The 22062-nt window shown below is 46.6% G+C and overlaps 1 protein-coding gene across 8 annotated transcripts in view; it reads right to left on the minus strand.

Annotated features, from left to right (window-relative positions):
- Positions 1–22062, minus strand: part of smarca4a (SWI/SNF related BAF chromatin remodeling complex subunit ATPase 4a) — a 94833-nt gene that overhangs the window by 68709 nt on the left and 4062 nt on the right. For 7 of the 8 annotated variants that reach the window (XM_080216706.1, XM_080216700.1, XM_080216705.1 and 4 more), the window contains exon 2: positions 15735–15870. The exons of the other annotated variant lie outside the window; for it this stretch is intronic. The gene's annotated coding sequence lies outside the window, so the exon portion shown is untranslated. The remainder of the gene's footprint in view (positions 1–15734; positions 15871–22062) is intronic. 8 annotated transcript variants of the gene reach the window in all.

The following is a 22062-nucleotide window of genomic DNA, read 5'->3' on the forward strand; positions in this document are numbered from 1 at the left end:
CTTCTGAACACTTCAATTATTCAACCATACATGCAGTCATTAGTTCTCAGAAGAATGCATTACTGTGGAAGATTAGATTCTAATTCTGTGGCTGTCGGGTGAGGTTAGACAGGGCACTGATTACACTTACTGTGTTGAAAGCATGCAATAATTGGGGAGAAGCATTGTTCTGGGATCAGGATGTGATAGGGGCCCAAAGTGGGAAATGATTTATTGCACTAGAACTCTACATAATAAGAGAGAATGGGAAGTGATTTGGTAGATTGGAATTCAGTGATTAGATTAGGTGTGTGCTGATGTGGAGCCAACTGTACAGTGCTTGGCCTGAATTAAAACTGACATGTGGGTTGCCAGGCAAATACACTTCAGGCAGCATTTGTATCTCATTGATAATCGTTATGAAAGGGAGGGCAGGCCAGCGAATCCTGGAGAGGTTTCCTCGCTCTCTCAAGGCATAGGCAAAAATAAATGCGACTGCCAACTGAATTATCTGACCTGACTTGAGTTAGGATTGAGGAAGGGATTTGAGGAATGTGAGCATCGAAAGACAATGTTGAGCTTGTAGTTAGGTGGGAAGTTAATGAGATTTTAACTGGGAATGGAGGCAGAATTAAAATGGGCTCCAGCATCACAGTCCAGGGTTCGGCAAGGTCAATCATTGCTGATTGCCCTCCGGGAACCCCTGTTTGTAACTGCAAGCATATAGATGTGATAGAAGAACAGGAATATGAGAACAGGACTCAAGTGTTTGGCCCATTGAATCTGCACTGATGACATTTAATCCCTTTTTTCCTTCTATTCAAATCTCTTTATGTCTTTCTTTTCCCAAGTAGGTGACAGTGAGGACCTTAGTTGTGGTCCCCTATTGCGATACCTTTCGTGACCTCATAGTCCATGGATACTTGCTGTCTTGGCTCAAACATGAAGAATAACCATTAGAGATGGGGAACTGAACTCACTGAGAGTTAGTGCTACAAATGCGTCAGTAATGCCTCAGTTGGTAGCACCCTCCTCTTTTGAGTTGGAAGGTTGTGGGTTTAGCTCCCACTCCAGAACTTAATAAAAGGACAGTAAAGAATATAAAAATCAGGGCCAACACTCAAGTGCAATATTTAGCAGTGTTGGGAGGGGCCATTTCTCATATGATGTGCTAAACCCAGCGCCCATCTGTCCCTTCAGGTGTAAGAGCCCATGGCTCTATTTTGAAGAAAAGCTGGAGAGTTATCTCCAGTGTCCAGGACAATATCAGTTAATGAACCTCACTAAAAACAGATTATCTGATCATTTACACATAGTTGTTTTTAGGAGAGGGGGCTGTACCCCCTGGGGAGTTAGATCATAGATTCCCTACAGTATTGAAGGAGACCATTTGGCCCATTGAGTCTGTACTGACCACAATTCCATACAGGCCTTATTCCTGTCCTCCACACATTTACCCTGCTAATCCCCCCTGACACCAGGGTCAATTTAGCATGGCCAACCAATCAAACCCACACATCTTTGGACTGTGGGAGGAAACCAGAGCACCCAGAAGAAACCCATGCAGACATAGGAAGAAAGTACAAACTCCACACAGACAGTGACAGAGACTGGAATTGAACCTGGGTCCCTGGCACTGTGCCGCAGTTCGGTTCAGTTAATTTTGATTGTGATGGCATAAGAAAGGTTACAAATCAGCACCTGAGTGATTTTGACAGGGATAAAACTCAGGAGAGACACAAAATAGATTGCCCACTTTCTAACATCCATCTTACATTGAGGCACAATGAAAAATTACCCAGCAGGGCCTTTAGAAAAGGGGAAGGAAACTGTTGTAAAAATGAAACATTTTGATGGGAAGAAGGGTTAGAAAAGAAAGGTGGTGGTGGCCTTATAATCAGAACAATCTTCACAAAGTATTAGTAGCATCTCAGGATGCAGTGAGATTAACACACAGGGTCATGGAGGTTATCCAGGCCAGGCACTGATGTTAAAGAACTAGTGAGATTGCTGTCTCCAACAGGACACGTGGTCAGGTGTGGATTTCCTTTAGCAGGAATCTTGCCACACGCACCAGCTTAACTGTCGGACAGAATGAAACCAAAACACCTTAGAAACCAGGACAAGCAGAAAGAGTAGGGTCTTGGAAAAGCTTTAGAGATTGGATAAAAGTGTCATGATCTATTGGGACAATTTTTATTTACGAGGTTATTATTAACACGCATATTTTATGAAACCATTTCCTTTGTAAGAAGCATGCCAAGGCTGCTCATTCTGTTTCACTGTTAGTCAGGGATTGGTGTAAAGTAATGCCATGGTTCCATTTGCAGCACTGCTGCCTCAAATTCTGAAGATACTGGGTTTAAATCCTGCAAAGAACATAATTCAGACTGGAATGGTTCAAGAGCTGCCTGTCCCTCTGGAGAGAAATCCACTGGCACTACTTGATAAAGAGTCAAGTGAACTCCGGCTATAGTTCCTCCTGTAACCATTAAAACCCAACCATCCAAAAGTAGGATAACTGGCAAACGCTCAGCAAATTGGAAGCAATGCTACCTCGTGTCAACTTGTGGGGTCTTTACGCACTCACAGTTACTACCATGTAACTACAGATACTGTATGGCATTTCAACATCTTTTGTTGTATTTTTAACACTGAGAAGCTGCAATGATGTGTTTCACAATGCAAGGGGCAAAGAGCGTTTTAAGTTAAAGCTTCTACCCACACTTGTTCATAGACTGTAGGGATGTTTGCTCCAGAACTAATAGCTGCCCCAAGAAGGGCTTACGAGAAGGACGTGCTGCCTGTGAGCATCCTGGTTCATACAGAATGTGCAGGTCTGGAGACACATGCAGGTCAGACTGGGTTTAATGGCAGGTTCCCATCCTGAAGAGCACTGGTGAGGCAGTTGGGTTTACACAAAGTCCATAAAAAAATCCCATTCAAGGGCTTAATACAATCAAGACTGACACTCCAGTGCAGTAGTGACAGGGTGCTGCACTGATCGAGTTGCCGACTTTGGGATGAGCAGGGGAGTTCTTCCCAGTATTGTGGCCATCAATCACTTCATTAAAACAGATTACCTTAGTATTACATTGCAGTTTATGAAAGTTTGCTATGTGCAAATTTGCTGCCACGTTTCTGTATTGCAGCAGTGACTACACTTCAGAAAGTACTTAATTGATTGTAACCCACTTAAAGACATCCAGTTGTCTTGATAAGTACCATCAAAATGCAAGCCTTTCTTTCCTTCAGAATCCTGAGGGGCCTTGACAGGGCAGATGTGGAGAGAATTACTCCTCTTGTGGGAGATTCTAGAACTTGTGGGGGGCGGGGGGTCACTGTTTAAAAATAAGAGGTCGCCATTTGCAATGGAGGTGAGGCAAAATTTTCTGAGGGTCGTGAGCCTTTGGAACTCTCTTCCTGAAAAAGTGATGGAAGCAGGGCCTTTGAATTTTTTTAAAGGCAGAAATGAATAGATTCTTGGCAAGGAGGGGATAGGTTATTGGGGGAATGCGGGATGCAGATTTGAGCTCACCATCAGATCAGATCGTAAGAAAAAGTGGAGTGGGCTCAAGGGGCCGAATGGCCCACTCCTGCTCCTTGTTCATATAGCAGTCTTACATTAATGAATATGGGGGGCAAGGGTGGTGACAAAATAAGGGTGTTGTGACAACCAATTGGCCTCAAGGCACTTTAAGATTTGTACTTATAAAGTACCTTTCATGACCTCAAGACATCTAAAAGTGCTTTGCAGCCACTGAAGTACCTTTGATCTGTAATCACTAGCCTGGAAATGCGAGTTGCATTTAAACTGAGTGCTAGATTATTAGAAAGGATCAGGTTGCTAACTTCAAACCTAGCAACTCCAGTGACAGGATGCCGAGTTGGCAAAGCCTCTTCCTTGCTAGCAGCAAGTCCTTATGGCCCAAACTGATGGAACACAGGGTAGCAAGAGGCGTCTGCTACAATTGCACCCCATTCCCCCCTGCAGAATGGGGAGCGGTGGTGAAGTGGAGTGGGGGTGTAAACAGACGTAGTGACACACTTGCCACGTAATCCAATGGTAAGGCCAATAATAGATGGGAGAATAGTGTGGAACTCTCCTCACCAAAGCCTAATCACTAGCCTCTCAGTTGGTTCCTCGCCTATCTTGCTCAATGGTTACTTATATGAAGTTTAATTGCTTTCCAAGAGCAGAAACCTGCACAGCAAAAACAAAACCTTCCTTCTGAACATCCTTCTTTCCTTCACTCAGACTATTCTTAGCTTTATTCCCTGCTGCAAGTTCCTAATTTCAAAAAGAATATTGTGTCACAGCAACCATGGCAGAGGGACTTAATAGATAATTAAGTCTATTTACTGCAAAAGAAAATGGTGCCCTTGCACTATTATGCAAGCCATCACCGGCGGTGAGTTAGTTAACCAGTTTTCTCCTCATTTTGTAAAAAAAAACCAATTGTTTCGGCAATCCAGTCCCACAGCAAACATCTCCAGCTGTCACAGGAAGTGTGGGCTGTGCGTAGTTTAGCCAGTGTGGGTTGACCGAGCTTTGCACTTTCCCAACAGGCGCTAAAAATATCCAGATTGTTTCACTAGCTGCCTTTGTAACGAGCTGCCGTCAGGCAAGGGAATAAATGAGATTCCGAGAAAGGAATTTGCCCGATGAATACAAACTGGTCGTCGCTCAGATGGAAATTTTAATTAAATGAACCCCAGATTCCACACCAGCTTGTTCCTGTATTTGTCCCGCTCATGAAGATTTTCTTGTCCGTCTTCCTCACAAAGCTCCCTACTGAATTGAGTGGAGGAGCCCCAGCCCTCAGCCCAGTAAACTGCACGGGAGCTGGTTGGCCTGATTTTTTCTTAATCATTCATGGGATGTGGGCATTGAAGGTAAGGTCAGCATTTACTGTCCACCATTAATTGTTCTCAAGGTGATGGTGGTCAGCCACCTATGTGAAAACAACTGAGTGGCTTTTTAGGCCATTCCAAAGGTCACTTAAGAGTTAACCCATATTTCTATGGATCTGGAATCACATGTATGTAGTTAAAGATGGCAGATTTCCTTCTCCAAAGGGCAATGATAAACCAGAATGATTTTTACAACTATCAAGTAGTTTTATGGTCACCATTATTAAGTGTTTTTTGGGCGAACTTAGTTTCATGAATCTCTGGCACTCTGCGCTCCACAGAGTACCTCTCAGGTGGATTCACACTGGTAAGGGAGGCCCTCATCCCACTGGAGAGGCCAAAATCAGTGCGCTGAGTGGGCCACTGCGCATGCATCGATCTGTACTCTTAGCTGGTGGGAACCTCTCCGGGCAGGGGTTGGGGTTGGGGGGGGGGGGGGGGGAGAACCACTAGCAAGCCCAGAGACTACCCAGGCTCACTAATCACATGCAAATAGCAATTTCATTATTGTAATTAGCTTTGCACTGATTTCCAGTGCGAGGCTGGTTACATCAAGAAACATTGACTGGGGGACTCGCTATCGGTCAGACACCGGTTGTGAGTCCTGCTACCAGCCCCCTGCTGTGCTGCTCAATTAACACAGCGGGCTGGGAGAATTGCCGCCTCTGATTTTATTTAATTGGGAATTGAACTCATCTGCACATCATTTGCCTAAGCCCCTCGATTAATAGTCTAGTAACGTAATAGCTTTGCTAGCATAGGAGGTAACAGGGTTACAACTCAGCCAGAGATTATATAAGATTCTTCAACTGCTGTGGGTTCATTTTCATTCCTTGGAACTCACAGTAAGCTAGGATCATGTTATCCAGGCTGACAATTCAGCAGAGCATTGAAAATTCGGAATTGCTGACCTCAAGTTGAGACATCAAACCATGTCTGTTCGGTCAGAAGAATGGAATATTGTGTTGTAATCATCAGCAAAGGAGCCCCTCTTCCAAAACATTCCTTCTAAGTGCCACCAAAGACTGGTCAAGAACAGAATACAGGTTTGTGCGATCTTGCCATATACAAAATGGTCACATTTATCTATGCAATAGTTTTTGTATTCCTCAGTGACGCACTGAACCAGCATGGTCTGCACATTTCAGGGAGACACGGTATCAACACAATCCTTTCTTTCCACCCAAAAAAATGGATACAGTAAAGTTTCAAAAATATTTATTTGGATAGTCCAGAACTGCCAGTGAATGAGAACTCATAGGAGCAAGAGTCAATGACATCACGTATTGACAAGATGCATTGTCACCACGCTGGATTACTCATACCTCGGACCACCTTAAGAGATAATTCACCCTTTAATTTGGGCTAATATTTATAAAACGTATAGAGGTAGATTTCAAGGGAATTTTCCTCACACAATGTCAGTGGAAGATGGCTGGAGAAACAGTGTAAATAGTTCATTGTGCAACTTAATCAGAGCTTCTTTCAACTTTCTGAAGTTACACCAGGACAGCAAGAACTTCGACCTTGCAAAGAAATTCTTCCCCACTGCAGCAGATGTATCTGTAAAGTAATAGTAAGCATTGTATCTGTTCACGCGGAAAGGACGGGATGTTGATGGGTTCAACTATCATCTGTATTGTTGTGCACAGATTTAACCAATGGTAGGGATTTTCTGCTTCCATTCATATCTGGTGGGTTTGGCAGCACGAGCAGAAAATATCGCGAGGCCTTAGAGATGGTGCAAATGCAGGACATGATCGTCCCCTCCCCCCATCAGTGGAGGGGCACATTTCCCATTGTTCAACATCAGGAATATTATCATTCATTGGCATGTCATTATGGGTGTTCTGGTTTCGTCCCACAGTCCAACGATGTGCAGGTTAGGTTGATTGGCTACGCTAAATTGTCTCTTAGTGTCCCGGGGTGCATAGGTTAGAGGGATTAGTGGGGTAAATGTGTGGGGTTATGGGGATAGGGCCAGGGTGAGAGTGTTGTCCGTACAGACTTGATAGACCAAATGGCCTCCTTCTACACTATAGGGTTTCTATGATTATCGGGCTCATCTGCTTGAATTGTACCTCTATGTTAAATAAAACATCTGTAGTGGCATGATGTCAGAACAGAACAATGTACGACTTATGGGTGTATTTTCCAAACGTCGCTGGATTCCGGGGAAGTGCCGGAAGATTGGAAAACGGCTAATGTTACGCCGTTGTTTAAGAAGGGCGGCAGGCAAAAGGCGGGGAATTATAGGCCGGTTAGTTTAACGTCTGTTGTAGGTAAAATGTTAGAATCCGTGATCAAGGAGAAAATAGCGAGGCATCTTGAGGAGAATTGTTTGGTAGAGCAGACGTTAAGGGGAAGTCGTGTCTGACGAATTTATTGGAGTTCTATGAGGATGTGTCTAGGGTGGTGGAGAGGAGAGCCGGTGGATGTGGTGTTTCTTGATTTTCAGAAGGAGTTTGACAAGGTGCCTCACAAGAGGTTATTACAGAAGGTCAGGGGGCATGGAGTTGGGGGTAGGGTGTTAGCGTGGATAGAGGATTGGCTGTCAAATAGGAGGCAGAGAGTGGGGGTCAATGGGTGCTATTCGGATTGGCGGTTGGTGACTAGTGGAGTGCCCCAGGGGTCGGTGCTGGGGCATCAGCTATTTACCATTGATATAGATGATCTGGAGGAGGGAACCGAGTCTATGGTGTCAAAATTTGCTGATGACACCAAGATTGGTGGAACGGCAAATTGTGCGGAGGGTGTGGAGAGTCTGCAGAAGGATCTAGATAGGCTGGGCGAATGGGCCAGGAACTGGCAAATGGAATTTAATGTTGGCAAATGTGAGGTTGTCCACTTTGGTAGGAATAATGGTAGGAAGGACTATTACTTACGTGGCAAAAAACTGCAGCATGCGACGGTGCAGAGGGACCTCGGGGTCCTTGTGCATGAGTCGCAAAAACCCAGCCTGCAGGTGCAGCGGGTGGTCAGGAAGGCAAATGGGATGCTGGCCTTCATAGCGAGGGGGATTGAGTATAAAAGTAGGGAGGTTTTGCTGCAGCTGTATAGGGCATTGGTGAGGCCGCAGCTGGAGTACTGTGTGCAGTTTTGGTCGCCGCACTTATGCAAGGATATTTTGGCCTTGGAGGGAGCGCAGAGGAGGTTTACTAGGCTGATTCCGGAGTTGAGGGGGTTGAACTATGAGAGGCTGAATAAACTAGGCTTGTACTCGTTAGAGTTTAGAAGAATGAGGGAAGATCTCATTGAGACATATAAGATGTTGAATGGGATGGATAGGATAGAGGTGGAGAGGCTCTTCCCGCTCAGAAAGGACAGTAGGACTAGAGGGCACAGCCTCAAGATAAAGAGGGGGGGAGCGGTTTAGAACGGAGTTCAGGAGGAACTTCTTCACTCAAAGGGTGGTGAATCTCTGGAATTCTCTGCCCGTTGAAGTGGTGGAGGCTGCCTCGCTCAATATTTTTAAGACGCAGGTTGATAGGTTTTTGATAGGCAAGGGGATTAAGGGGTATGGGAGAGGGCGGGAATGTGGAACTGAGCCACGACAGATCAGCCATGATCTTAATGAATGGCGGGGCAGGCTCGAGGGGCTAGATGGCCTACTCCTGCTCCTATTTCTTATGTTCTTATGTACTCTGTGGATGGAGTTGAGGAATAGGAAGGGAGCCATTACTATGCTAGGAGTGTAATACAGGCCGCCCGACAGCCCGCGGGCAGTGGAAGAGGGTATATATAGCGACATTTTGGACACGTGTAGGAAGAACAGGGTTGTTGAGGTGGGAGATTTTAATCTCCCTGGGGTGGATTGGAAGGTGCCTAGAGCTGGGGGTTCGGACAGGGAGGAATTTGTAAGATGTGTATTGGAAGGATCCTTGGAGCAGTATGTAGATAGCCCGACTAGAGAGGGGGCTATACTGGATTTAGTTCTGGGAAATGAGCCGGGTCAGGTGGTTGAGGTTGCGGTAGGTGAACATGTGGCTAATAGTGACCACAACTCTGTCTACTTTAGGATACGAATGGAAAAAGATGAGTGCTGTCCTAAGGGGAGGGTGCTAAATTGGGGGAAGGCTAGATACAGCCGGATTAGGCAGGAGCTTAGGGATACAGACTGGGATAGGCTGTTGGAGGGCAAGTCCATGTTAGGCATGTGGGACTCTTTCAAGGGAAAACTGAAGTGGGTGCAGGAAAGGCATGTGCCAGTTCGGAGGAAGGATGGGAAAGGTAGGAGTAGAGAGCCGTGGATTACTAGAGACATAGAAGACCTGGTTAGGAAGAAACAAGAGGCGTATGTCAGGTCTAAGCAACTGGGAATGGAGAGAGCGTTGGAGGAGTACAGGGAGAGTAGGAGGGATCTCAAAAGGGGAGTTAGGAGGGCAAAAAGGGGGCATGAAATGGCTTTGGCAGGTAAGATTAAGGAAAATCCAAAGGCGTTTTACTCCTATGTTAGGAGCAAAAGGGTGGCTAGGGGTAAAATCGGTCCTCTCAGGGACAGACGAGGGGAATTGTGCTTAGAGTCTGAGGGAGCGGGGGAGATCCTGAATGAATACTTTGCGTCGGTATTCACGAAGGAGAGGGGCTTGATGTCTGGTACGGTCATCGAGGGAGCTGTAGACCAATTGAAGGATCTATCGATTACGAGGGAAGAAGTGTTAGGGCTTTTAGGTAGCATTAAAACTGATAAATCTCCGGGACCTGATGGCATTTATCCTAGGCTGCTTAGGGAGGCGAGTGATGAGATTGCTGGGCCTCTGACACAAATCTTTGTCTCTTCTTTGGACACAGGTGAGATCCCAGAGGACTGGAGGACAGTGAACGTGGTACCATTGTTTACAAAGGGTTGGAGGGATAACCCGGGTAACTATAGGCCGGTGAGTTTGACGTCAGTGGTAGGCAAGTTGATGGAGAGGATTCTTAGGGATAGGATGTATGAGCACTTAGAGCGTTGCGATCTGATTAAGGCTTTGTAAAGGGGAAGTCTTGCCTTACAAATCTGATAGAATTTTTTGAGGAGGTGACAAAAACGGTCGACGAAGGACGAGCCGTTGATGTCGTCTATATGGATTTCAGTAAGGCGTTTGACAAAGTCCCTCATGGTAGGTTGGTAGAAAAGATTAAGGCTCATGGGATACATGGCCAGGTATCTAGATGGGTTGAGAACTGGCTTGCAAAGAGGAGACAGAGAGTAGTAGTGGAGGGGTCCTTTTCTAGCTGGAGGTCTGTCACTAGTGGTGTGCCGCAGGGGTCAGCACTGGGACCTCTTCTCTTTGTAGTGTATATAAATGACCTGGAAGAGGGAGTAAGTGGTGTGATCAGCAAATTTGCTGATGACACCAAGATGGCTGGATTGGCAGGCAGTGAGGAGCAGTGTCTGGCAATACAACGGGATATTGATAGGCTGGTATATTGGGCAGATATATGGCAAATGGAGTTTAATCCAGATAAATGTGAGGTGATGCATTTTGGCCGGAATAATGTAGGGGGGAGTTATATGATAAAGGGTAAGCCCATAAGGAGTACAGAATTGCAGCGAGACCTGGGGATGCAAGTGCACAAGTCCTTGAAGGTGGCAGTACAAGTGGAGAAGGTTGTGAAGAAAGCCTATGGTATGGTAGCCTTTATAGGAAGGGGTATAGAATATAAGAGCTGGAGTCTAATGTTGCAGTTGTATAGAACGTTGGTTAGGCCGCATTTAGAGTACTGCGTCCAGTTCTGGTCGCCTTACTACCGGAAGGACGTGGAGACTCTGGAGAGAGTGCAGAGGAGGTTTACCAGGATGTTGCCTGGTATGGAAGGACTGGGTTATGAGGAAAGATTGAACAAATTGGGGCTGTTTTCCCTTGAAAAATGGCACCTGAGGGGGGATCTAATAGAGGTATATAAGATTATGAAGGGTATAGATAGAGTAAACAGAGGTAAGCTATTTCCTATGTTAGAGACACACAGTACGAGGGGCCATGGGCTTAAGGTGAGGGGGGAGAGGTATAACAGATATTAGAGGGAGGTTTTTCACACAGAGGGTAGCGGGGGTGTGGAATGCTCTGCCAAGTAAGGTGGTGGAGGCAAGCACGCTAGAGTTGTTTAGGAGTAACTTAGACAGGCACATGAGTGGGTTGGAGATGGGTGGATACAGGAGATTGTTTTAAATAAGGTTCATTAGCATTGGGGCGTAAATGGATATGGTATGATAATAATGTTTTTTCTCTTTTCATTCACAGGTTTTAAGTCAGTCCGCCTTGTTGTCCAACAAGGGGCATACACGCGATGGGTCGTACTTGGGCTGCTCTTGATTGTTCGAGATTGGCCTAGTGCTTCATGTCGTTAGTGTGTGCTTAAACTGGACCAGATGCTGGGCAAGATGACAGCTCAGTGACTATCACTGTTTGCTGTGCAGGCACATGGATTTGGGCCAGTGTCTGTGGGAGTTTGCGCATTCTCCCCGTGCTTGCGAGGGTTTTCTCCGGGTGCTCCGGTTTCCTCCCACACCCCAAAGATGTGTTATTAGGCTGATTGGTAGTAATAAATTGTCCCTAAATTAGTTTCCCTCAATGTGGATGGCCATAAAACGATAAGGGTCATGGGTGGAGGGGGGGACTGGTAGTGTTAAAATGGCAGCGCGGGCTTGTTGGGCCAAAGGGCCTGTTTCTGTTCTTTGTTATTTCAGAAGGTGTGCACCTGCTGAGCAGAACTCTGATGGGAATCAGAGATAAGTGCACCCAAGCTGACACAGTGCTCATGTCTTCAGGTTGGGGAGGAAGGTGGGGATCATAGGCAAATCTGAACATCAGTGTATTTGAGACTGTTTTCTGGTGTGGGGCCACGGGCTTCTTTGAGTGACTGTGCCTAGGGCACAGACTTCAGTACGATTGGCAAGGGGTGTAGAGTCAACGCAGACTGATGGTTCCACACAACTGGGAGCGGGGAGTGTTGGTGGTGCTGGGATAAGTGGCACTTATGGAGGCGGAATGCAGGCAAAGCTAATGGAAAAATATGGCAACAATCAGTACCCCATTGCAGCTGAGTCTACTCAACTTGAGATCAACTGACCAACTGACATGAAATCAGACTAGTCACAACTATGGCCATTCATGCAGCACTTGTGTGCCAATGATGACTGCTATGTTGTGGCTCTACCATTGCCTAACTAGCCAAGCAACAATAGCCTTTAGAGGGATGTCCATGGCACACCGTGCAAGGATAGCCCTTCTAATCCTTGGCTCTGTCCTGAAGTGCTTATTGACACGAAACCTCCCATGGGCCAAGCTGAGTGCAAGGCCTTGAGCTCAGGATACAGGAAAGTGGCTACTCTGTCATGTGATGTAGGGCAGGGTGGTATAAGTTGTTACTTAGAGTTGTCTTGTTAGATGTAGGGTCTACAGACAGAGCTTGACACACCTGCAGATGTTGCTGAAGACTATGGAGAGGTTCTTACAAAAAAAATTCTAAAAGTGGAATGCATGTGAAAACAGGAAAGCGTCGTGGTGACTTTTTTGGGCAAGCTCCCAGTCGCAATCACACAGCATTTAGGAGAAAGAAAAGAGTCCAGGTATGATTCTTGCCAGCAAGGGGAGTGGGTGGCACCTATTCTTGCCAGTAAGCCAGCTGCTGAGCTCTAGGGGTGCCATTATACAGGTGCCCTGATCTCCCAGTGCACTCCTGTTAACCCCCCCTCCGCCGCCACAGCTGCTGTATACATGGCCCCACCCCCAATGGCCATCCTGGCCAATTCCCCCCCATCCCAAATCGATCCCAGGGGGCCTGGCTTGGCCCCAACCACCCAATTCCACCAGTGAGGCTACACGTGATCCTTGCCAATGAGGTCCTCAATCAACAGCAGATACAGTCAAGTGAGCCAGGCCAATATGATCTGGGATTTACTAATTATATTTAAATAACCTAATGCATATTGAAATCGACTTTGCGCCCTTTATGGGGTGACAGCAATTTGGTCGGCAAAAGAGAGCTAGTAAAATCGAGAGAAGCGAAAAGCTAGGACCAAACTTGATTTTTTTTTTTACCTCTCTCCCATTCTTACTGGCTCGCCATGTCATTGACCAGTGGAACAAACCAGTAAGTTCACCCTCTATGAATGTGCACGGAGCTGATTGGTCACATTTGCCGTCCCGCTGCAGGATTTGGTGCCACTGGGGCTTGAAGGGCATCCACCGCCAGCGTTCCTGCAAATTTTACACCAGTGGCTCCTTCCAGGGCTCCATGGATGACTTCTGTGAGAATTCACAAGCCGCCTCACAGAAGCACATCCAGGAGACCACAGATGCAATCTTCATAAGGGCATCTTTGTGCATTTCAAACAGATTCAGGCAAGCCAGGAAGCAAAAGCAATAAGATGTGCACACATTTTCCACAGGTGCAGGGTGCCATCAACTGCACTCACATGACACTCAGAGCTCCGTGGCATCAAGCTGTTAACTATGTGAACCACAAGGAATTCCACTTGTTGAATGTTCAGTTTTATTTTTATTCATTTATAGGATGTGGGAGTCGCTGGTTAGGCCAGCATTTATTGCCCCATACCTAGTTGCCCTTGAAAAGTGCCGGTGGACTGCCTTCTTGAATGGTAGCAGTCCCTGAGGTGTAGGTATACCCACTGTGCTGTTACGAAGGGAGTTCCAGGATTTTTAACCCAACGACAATGTAGGAGAGCTGTACATCTCCAAGTCAGGATCATGAGCGACTTGGAGGGCATCTGCTGCTCTTGTCCTTCTGATGGTAGTGGTTATGGGTTTGGAAGATGCTACCGAAGGAACCTCTGTGAGTTCCTGCAATGCATCTTGTAGATGGTCCAATGGCTGACACTGTTTGTCAGTAGTGGAAAGATGTTAGTGATAGGGGTAGCATTCATGTGGGCTGTTTTGTCCTGGATGATGTCCACTTTCTTGAGTGTTGTTGGAGCTGCATTCATCCAGGCAAGTACAGGGTATTCCACTTGTGCTTTTTAGATGATGGACAGGCTTTGGGGAGTCAGAAGGTGAGTTACTTGCTGCAGAATTCTGAGACTTTAACATTCTCTGGCAGCCTCAGTATTTATACGGTCAATCCAGTTCGGTTTCTGGCCAATGGTAACCCCCAGGATATTGATAGTGGAGGATTCAGTGATGATAATTCCATGGGGTGATGGTTAGATCCTGTCTTTTTGGAGATGGTCATTGCCAGGCACTTACGTGACATGAATGTTACTTGCCACTTCTCAGTAGAAGCCTGGATATTGTCCAGGTCTTGCTGCATTTAGACATGAATTGCTTCATTATCTGAGGAGTTACAAACGATACTGAACATTGCGTAGTCACTGGCAAACATCCCCACTTCTGACACTTTGCTGGAAGGAAGGCCATTGATGAAGCAGTTGAAGATGGTTGCACCTAGGACACTACCCTGAGGAAATCCAGCAGTGATGCCCCAGAGCTGTGATAACTGACCTCTAATCACCACAACCATCTCCATTTGTGCTAGGTATAACTCCAATGAGTGACAGTTTTCCCCCTGATTCCCACTGATACCAGTTTTGCAAGGGCTACTCATGCCATAGTCTGTTCAATACTGCCTTGATTTCAAAAACAGTCATCTCACCTCATTTTTGGCATTCAGCTCTTTTGTCCATGTTAGAACCAAGGCTGTAATGCAGTCAGGAGCTGAGTGACCCTGGTGGAACCCAAATTGAGCACCTGCGATCAGGTTATTGCTGAGTAAATGCCGCTTGATAGTGCTGTTGATGACCCCTTCCATCACTCTGATGATCATCAAGAGTAGACTGATAGGGCAGTAATTGGCCATGTTGATTTGTCCTGTTTCTTGTGTACAGGACATACCTGGGCAATTTTCCACATTGTCGAGTAGATGCCAGTGTTTTGGCTGTACTGGACAGTTTGGCTAAGGGCATGGCAAGTTCTGGAGAACAAGTCTTCAGAACTATTGCTGGAATATTATCAGGGGCCATAGCCTTTGCAGTATCCAGTGCCTTTGGCCATTTCTTGATATCACATGGAGTGAATTAAATTGGCTGAAGACTGACATCTATGATGCTGGGGACTTCCGGAGGAGTCTGACATAGATCATCCACTCGGCATTTCTAGCTAAAAATTGTTGAGAATGCTTCGGCTTTATTTTTTGCTCTGATGTGCTGGGCTCCTCTATCAGTAAGGATGGGGATATTTATGGAGCCTCCTCCTCCAGTGAGTTGTTTAATTGTCCACCACGATTCACAGCTGGATGTGGCAGGACTGCAGAGCTAAGGTCTGATCCATTGATAGTGGGAAAACTTAGCTCTGCTTTTTACTTGGGCGTGATTGACTGTCAGTACAATCACCTCAGTCTGAAGGCAAACAGACTCCTCCTTGAAGCCTTGCAATCTGAGTGCAGCAGACATCCTTTCCTGATTTTTTCCATCTTGCCTTTGGAGCTCCAGCAACTGAGGCAAGAGCAAAGGCTCATCTGACTCAGCAGATTCTGGACCTTCAGCAACCCTCCGAGTTCTGATACTCTTGGATGCTCCTATCTCTGCCTGCTGTGGATCAGATAGTGCAATGTGCTCACCAGGTTGTGACCCCCAAAGCTATGCTGGAACTAGACCCCACCAAGGTGTGTGGCTCTGTGTTGGTGGAGGGTGTGGGTGAGCGCTGTGAATTCATGGTCCGTGCTGCTGTCAGGGTTGGAGTCGAGGATTTGGATTGTGGCCCCCCTCAGCTTCTTCCCAGATGTGCCAGCTAACGATAGGAAAGGTCATTTGGCAGGGGTCTGAGAAGCAGGAGAAATCACTTAGCACAGTAGTCTGATGGATGAAATAGTGCTGGATCCTCACTTAGCTCAGCACCACTTACCTCACCATTAGCTCAGGAACAGGTCACATCTTACTGGCTTTTTGAATAGCTCTCTCCTCAAAGTCCACGAGGACCTTCAGTCTGGCATCTCCTCACCCATCTGGGATCTCTCCCTCTTGTTGTGTGCCTGCTTGTCCTGCACGAAGACAGATGGAGAGAGTGTAAGCTGGAGATGTGCTGGGGCAGAAATCTAAGAACGCTTGGCATGTGTGGATGGTGAGTGGGGTCAGGGAGGTGGTGAGGACAAGATTTGCAGGGGAGATGAAGGTGTGTTTAGTGGAGTTAGTGATAGTGTCCGTCAAGTTGGGAGTGAGCGAGATCCCTGCAGATGTGTGATGGGTCTTTGAGTTTATGAGTTGTGAGTGTTGAGAAGAGTGACTTATTCTGGTAGAACAGAGCAGATCTTTCAGCCTTTCGTGCCTCTTCTGCAGGGACATTGGCACTGACCACCTCCGCCACCACTCCTATGCTGGATTTGTCACTTTGGTTGCAGGTCTTCCCCCAGAGTGTGGTTATATTGCAAAGCAGCAAGCCTCCGCTGTATTCAGCAGATGCTCCAAGGGAGGTATCAGTAAACTTGGGTGCTTATATGGCAACCATGATTTCCCATGAACCCCGAATTGTTCTAACCATGTGCAGAAGTGGCCTCTAAATATGGTGCCCGAATCACTGTAGTGCTGATGTGACAACAGGACAGGTGAATCAGAGGCCACCTGTCAGCAATGCAGCGTGAAGCCCATTCCGCAAATTTGTTTCATCAAGTGTTGTGCTACAAGGTGGAAAAAGCCATTGGCGAGCATTCTCTGCTGAAAATCAGACTTTGTCGATTTCTGGGACAATTCCACCCCATTTGTAATCCCTAGCTGGGTTGTGTAACCAAACATAGCAAAATCTCACATTTAGCCACGAGGTTAATGACCGCTCGATCTTCATTGCCGACACTGATTAAGGATTAATGTTGGCCAGGACACTGGGAGAAATCACATCTCTTCTTCAATGCCTTTCAATGACAGGCTAGTACTTAACTTGGTGTGTCTCTCATCAGCAAAAGAGTCTAAACTCTGAATTGGAAAATCCTGAGTCACATCCAAACTGATAACAGACAGCAGATCGGAACAAAATCTGGCCAAACGTTTGGTTCCAGATGGGGAGTTAACCCTATGTTCTATACAGCAAGGATATTCACAAGTATTCAAACTACCATTTGGGTTCTGATGTAGGTATCTGAACTAAACGTGTTCTTGTGATTTCATGTGCACCTGCGTACCCAAAACACAGTCTATTGTTTAGGTGATTGTCTAAGAAAGCATTTTCCAATGTTGCTAGTAATCACATTCTAGTTTGAAAGATCTGGCCATCCCAGTAGAAAGAAGATGATGAACTTACGACTCAGAACCCAAATTAATTACTTATAAACTATAGTCACCCTTTTAGCAGTAGCCAATATTGGCCAGACTAAAGTTCTGAAGGACGGGGGATTTAAAGTATGCCAGAGTCAGAATCACCTGGGTGTTTGTTGGTTTTTTTCCTCAAAGGATAGTAAGATTCTGGAATACATTCCTGACTGTTTCAGTGTGTGTGCTGACTCTTTGTGCTCCTTCAAAAAAAAGTTGGGCCAGTTCTTGACTGAGGCAAGGATTGTATCATTGGAACAAGGAGCAGCAATTTATCCTCTTACATCAGTACAGCCAATCACTGAGATGATGGTTGATCAATAACCTAACTTCGTCTGCCCATCTTTGCCCCAAATCCCTTTGGTTAACAGAAATTCATAATCTTAAATTTAAAGTTAACAACTGATCTAGCATTAACTGGCATTTATGGAAGACAGTTCCAACCTACAACTCCTGCTTTAGAAGTGCTTCATAACATCACTCCTGAAAGGCCTGCCTCTAATTTTCAGGCTGCATCTCCTAGCCCTAGACTCAAATGATGGAAATAGTTTCTCTCTATTAGCTTCCAATTTACAATGATCTGTCGTCTTTCGAGGTGAAGGTGACCATGCCCATCACCTGGGGTTTTTGGTCAGGTAAACAGGTGACTCATAAGATCTGCACCCAGATGGTTCTACTGAAACTAGGATAAGATACCCCAATGGTCTGAGTTTTGAATGAGCTGTTGGTTCAGGATTCCCTCTCCTTGCATGTTCTCTCTGCCTATGGTATGTGCTTGCTTTCAAAGGAAGCCAAACCCTTGGCTGATCCAGTTCAGCTTCTGGTCAATGGTAACCACTAGGATGTTGATAGAGGGGGATTCAGCAACAGCAATACCATTGAATGTCAAAAGGTGATAGTTAGATTCACTCTTATTGGAGATAGTCATTGCCTGCCACTTGTGTGACATAAATGTTACTTGCCACTTATCAGCCAAAGCCTGAATAGTGTCTAGATCTTGCTGTATATGGACACAGGACTAATCTGAGGAGTTGGGAATGGTGCTGAATATTGTACAATCCTCAGATCTGACCTTATGATGGACAGATGATCATTGATAAAACAGCTGGTTAGCCTAGGATATTGTCCTGGGGAACTCCTACATCAATGCATTCACACTGAGATGATTGACTCCAATAACCACAACTATCTTCCTTTGTGCTAAGTATGACTCCAACCAGTGAAGAATTTCCCCCCGATTCCTATCGACTTCAACTTCACCAAGGCACCTTTATGTCTAATTTGGTCAAATGCTGCTTTGGTGTCAACAGCAATCACTCACCTCAAGTTCAGCTTTCTTGTCCACGTTTGGACCAAGGCTGGAGTCTAGTGGTCCTGGCAGAACCCAAGCTGAGCAGATTATTGTTGTATAGGTGCTGCTTGACAGCAGCATCAACAACACCTTCTATCACCTTTGATCAAGAGTAAACTGATGAGGTGGTAATTAGCCTGGTTGGATTTATTCTGCTTTTTGTGGACAGGGCATACATGGGCAATTTTCCACCTTGTTGGATAGATGCCAGTGTAGCTGTACTTGGGACAGCTTGGCTAGGCACTAGTTCTGGAGCACAAGTCTTCATAATGACAGTCAGTAGGGGTGCTGCCATGCTCCATAGTCTTTGCAGTATCCAATACCAAAGAACAACATAGCACGGGAAACAGGACCTTCAGCCCAACGAGCCCGCGCTGCCATTTTAACATTGTGAGTGCCCTCTTCTACCTATGACCTTTGTCTACGCCGACTGGACTCCACAATAAAGGAACCATAACCAGATTGAGGGACGACTAATTTAGGGACAATTTGTTAACACCAGTTGTTTCTTGATATCATTTGGAGTGAACCGCATTGGTAGAAGACTGGCATCTTCTGGGGTCTTCAGGAGGCGGCCAAAATGGGTTATCTACTTGGCATTTCTGCCCAATATTACAGTGAGGTGGAGTAAGATGAGAGGAGGTTACTGTGGAACATACAATACTGGCACAGCCCAGTTGGGCCAAATTCCCTGCGTAAGCACAATTGTAATTTTATATAATTGTCCCAGCTCCCAGGAAAATCTCAGAATAGTACTTCAATGTATCCATACATTTTTTGTTTTCAATTGAAGATCATATGAGCCACATTAGAGGTTTAGCAAGACTTTGTTTCACCAGTTTCCCTGAAGCCATGGCAACCAAGAACATAAGAAATCGGAGCAGGAAAAGACCATGCAGTCCGTCAAGCTTGCTCCAACATTCAATCTGAAAAGGTAATCTGATGAAGGCTAATCTTTGACTTTCATTTCATTTTTCCATCCACTCCCCTTATCCCTTGATTCACCAAAAGACCAAAAAATCCATCTATCTCAACCTTAAAACATTGGGGCATCCACAGCCCTCTGGCGTAGAGAATTTCAAAGATTCACAACCTGTTGAATGAAGATAGTCCTCGTCACCTCAGTCCTAAATGACCGATCCCTTATCCTTCGACTGTGGCCCCTTGTTCTAGATTCCCCAGCAGGGGAAATAACCACTCGATATCCACCCTGCAAAGCCCCTTCATAAACTTCAATGTTTCAATAAGATTGAAAACTCAAGAGACTATAGACCGAATTTACATAGTCTTTCATCACTGAACAACTCTCACATTTCAGGAACCAATCTAGTGAACTTTTGCTATACTACCTCCAATGGTATCCTTAACTATGAAGGCCAAAATTACAGAATATACCAGATGTATAGTAGCACCAAAATCCTGTACAACTGTAGCAAGACTTCATTATTCCTACATCTGTTGCAATAAAGGCCAACATGCCATTTGCTTTCCTAACTGCTTGCTAATGTTTTGTGCCCCTTGTATGAGCACATCCAACTCTTCCTGAATGTCAACATTTACAAATGTCATGCCTTTTTTAAAAAGTGTTCTGTTTTTCTATTCTTACAACTTCACACTTTCACAAACAATATTCTGTCTGCCACCTTGCTGCCCACTCACTTAACCCTTCTATTCTTTCATTTTGCAATCTTCTTGTTTCCTCCTCACATCATGCATTCCCACCTAACTTTGTATTGTCAGCAAACTTAGATACATTACTCTCTGTCTCTTCATCTAAGTCATCAATAGATTGCAAATGCTGAGGCCTCAGCACTGATCCTTGCAGCACTGGCCACAGACTGCCAACTTGAAAATGCCTCTTTTATATGTACTCCCTGCATCCTGCCAGTTAACCTCTCTCCTTCCAAATACATCACCCGCGATACCTGCCATGAGGGGGGGGGGGGGGGGGGGGGGTGTGGTGGTGGTGGTGGTGGTGTCCGGGGAGGGAAAAGGTGGGGAGGGCCGTGGAGGACAAGGCGGGGAAGGAACAAAGCAGGGTGTGTTACAAAGGGGGGCGGAGCAGGAAGGACAAGACAGGGGGTCGGGGAGGGCAGGGGCAGAGATCAGTGAGGAAGAAGGTGGACAGTATTTGAGGGCAGAGCTGGGGTGGGAGAAGGCACAGGGGGCGGGGTCGGGAGAACAAGGGCATGGGGGGGGATCAGGTGGTAGGGGATTAGGGGATTGTTGGGAGGAGACATGGCAGAGTGGGTTGGTCAGGAGGGAGGGAGAAAGCAGAGGGAGAGTCATGGGAGGGATGAGGCTGAGGTGGAGTCAGATAGGGATAAAGTGGGGGAGTCAAGAAGGGAGAAAATTAAGGGGTATGGGGATGGCAGAAGTCAGGGAGAAAAAAATTGGAGGGGGGATCAAGGGCAGCGTCGGAGTCAGGAGGGAGAAGGAAGAAGGGGAGTTGGGGGAGAGAAGATGGGGGTTTAGGAGGGAAATGCGGGGGATGGGGTGGGAGGGAGAAAGTTGGAGGGTCACCAGTTAGACACAAGGTGGAGCGGGTTGGTCAAAAGAGAGGGAAAAGATGGTGGCGGTTTCGAGTGGGAGAGAAGGACTGGGGGAGGTCACGGAGAGGAAAAGCGAAGAGGGGTGGTCAGGGAGAGATTGGGAGAGAGAGGCAGAGGGAAGTGTTGGGAGAGACAACGTGACAGAGATCGCGGAAAGGGAGAATGTGGCACGGAGGTCGAGGGAGGGGAAACACGGCATGGAGGTCGAGGGGTGGGGAGGGAAAATACGGCATGGGTGGGGGTGGGAAAATACAAAATGGGTGGGTGGGTGGGTGGGAGGAAAAATACAGAATGGGTGGGTGGGAGGGAAAATACAGAACGGGTGGGTGGGAGGGAAAATACAGAATGGGTGGGTGGGTGGGAGGGAAAGTACAGAATGGGTGTGTGGGTGGGAGGGAAAGTACAGAATGGGTGTGTGGGTGGGAGGGAAAGTACAGAATGGTTGGCTGGGAGGGAAAGTACAGGATGGTTGGGTGGGAGGGAAAGTACAGAATGGGTGGGTGGGTGGGTGGGAGGGAAAGTACAGAATGGGTGGGTGGGAGGGAAAGTACAGAATGGGTGGGTGGGTGGGAGGGAAAGTACAGAATGGTGGGTGGGTGGGTGGGAGGGAAAGTACAGAATGGTTGGGTGGGAGGGAAAGTACAGAATGGGTGGGTGCGTGCATGGGTGGGAGGGAAAGCACAAAATGGGTGGGTGGGAGGGAAAATACAGAATGGGTGGGAGGAAGGGAAAGTACAGAATGGGTGGGTGGGTGGGTGGGAGGGAAAGTACAGAATGGATGGGTGGGTGGGAGGGAAAGTACAGAATGGGTGGGTGGGTGGGTGGGAGGGAAAGTACAGAATGGGTGGGTGGGTGGGTGGGAGGGAAAGTACAGAATGGGTGGGTGGGTGGGTGGGAGGGAAAGTACAGAATGGGTGGGTGGGTGGGAGGGAGGGAAAATACAGAATGGGTGGGTGGGGAGGGAGGGAAAATACAGAATGGGTGGGTGGGGAGGGAGGGAAAATACAGAATGGGTGGGTGGGTGGGGGGGG

The sequence above is a fragment of the Carcharhinus amblyrhynchos genome, chromosome 33 (assembly GCF_965287045.1).
Source record: "Carcharhinus amblyrhynchos chromosome 33, sCarAmb.v2.hapA, whole genome shotgun sequence".
Classification (NCBI taxonomy): Eukaryota; Metazoa; Chordata; class Chondrichthyes; order Carcharhiniformes; family Carcharhinidae; genus Carcharhinus; species Carcharhinus amblyrhynchos.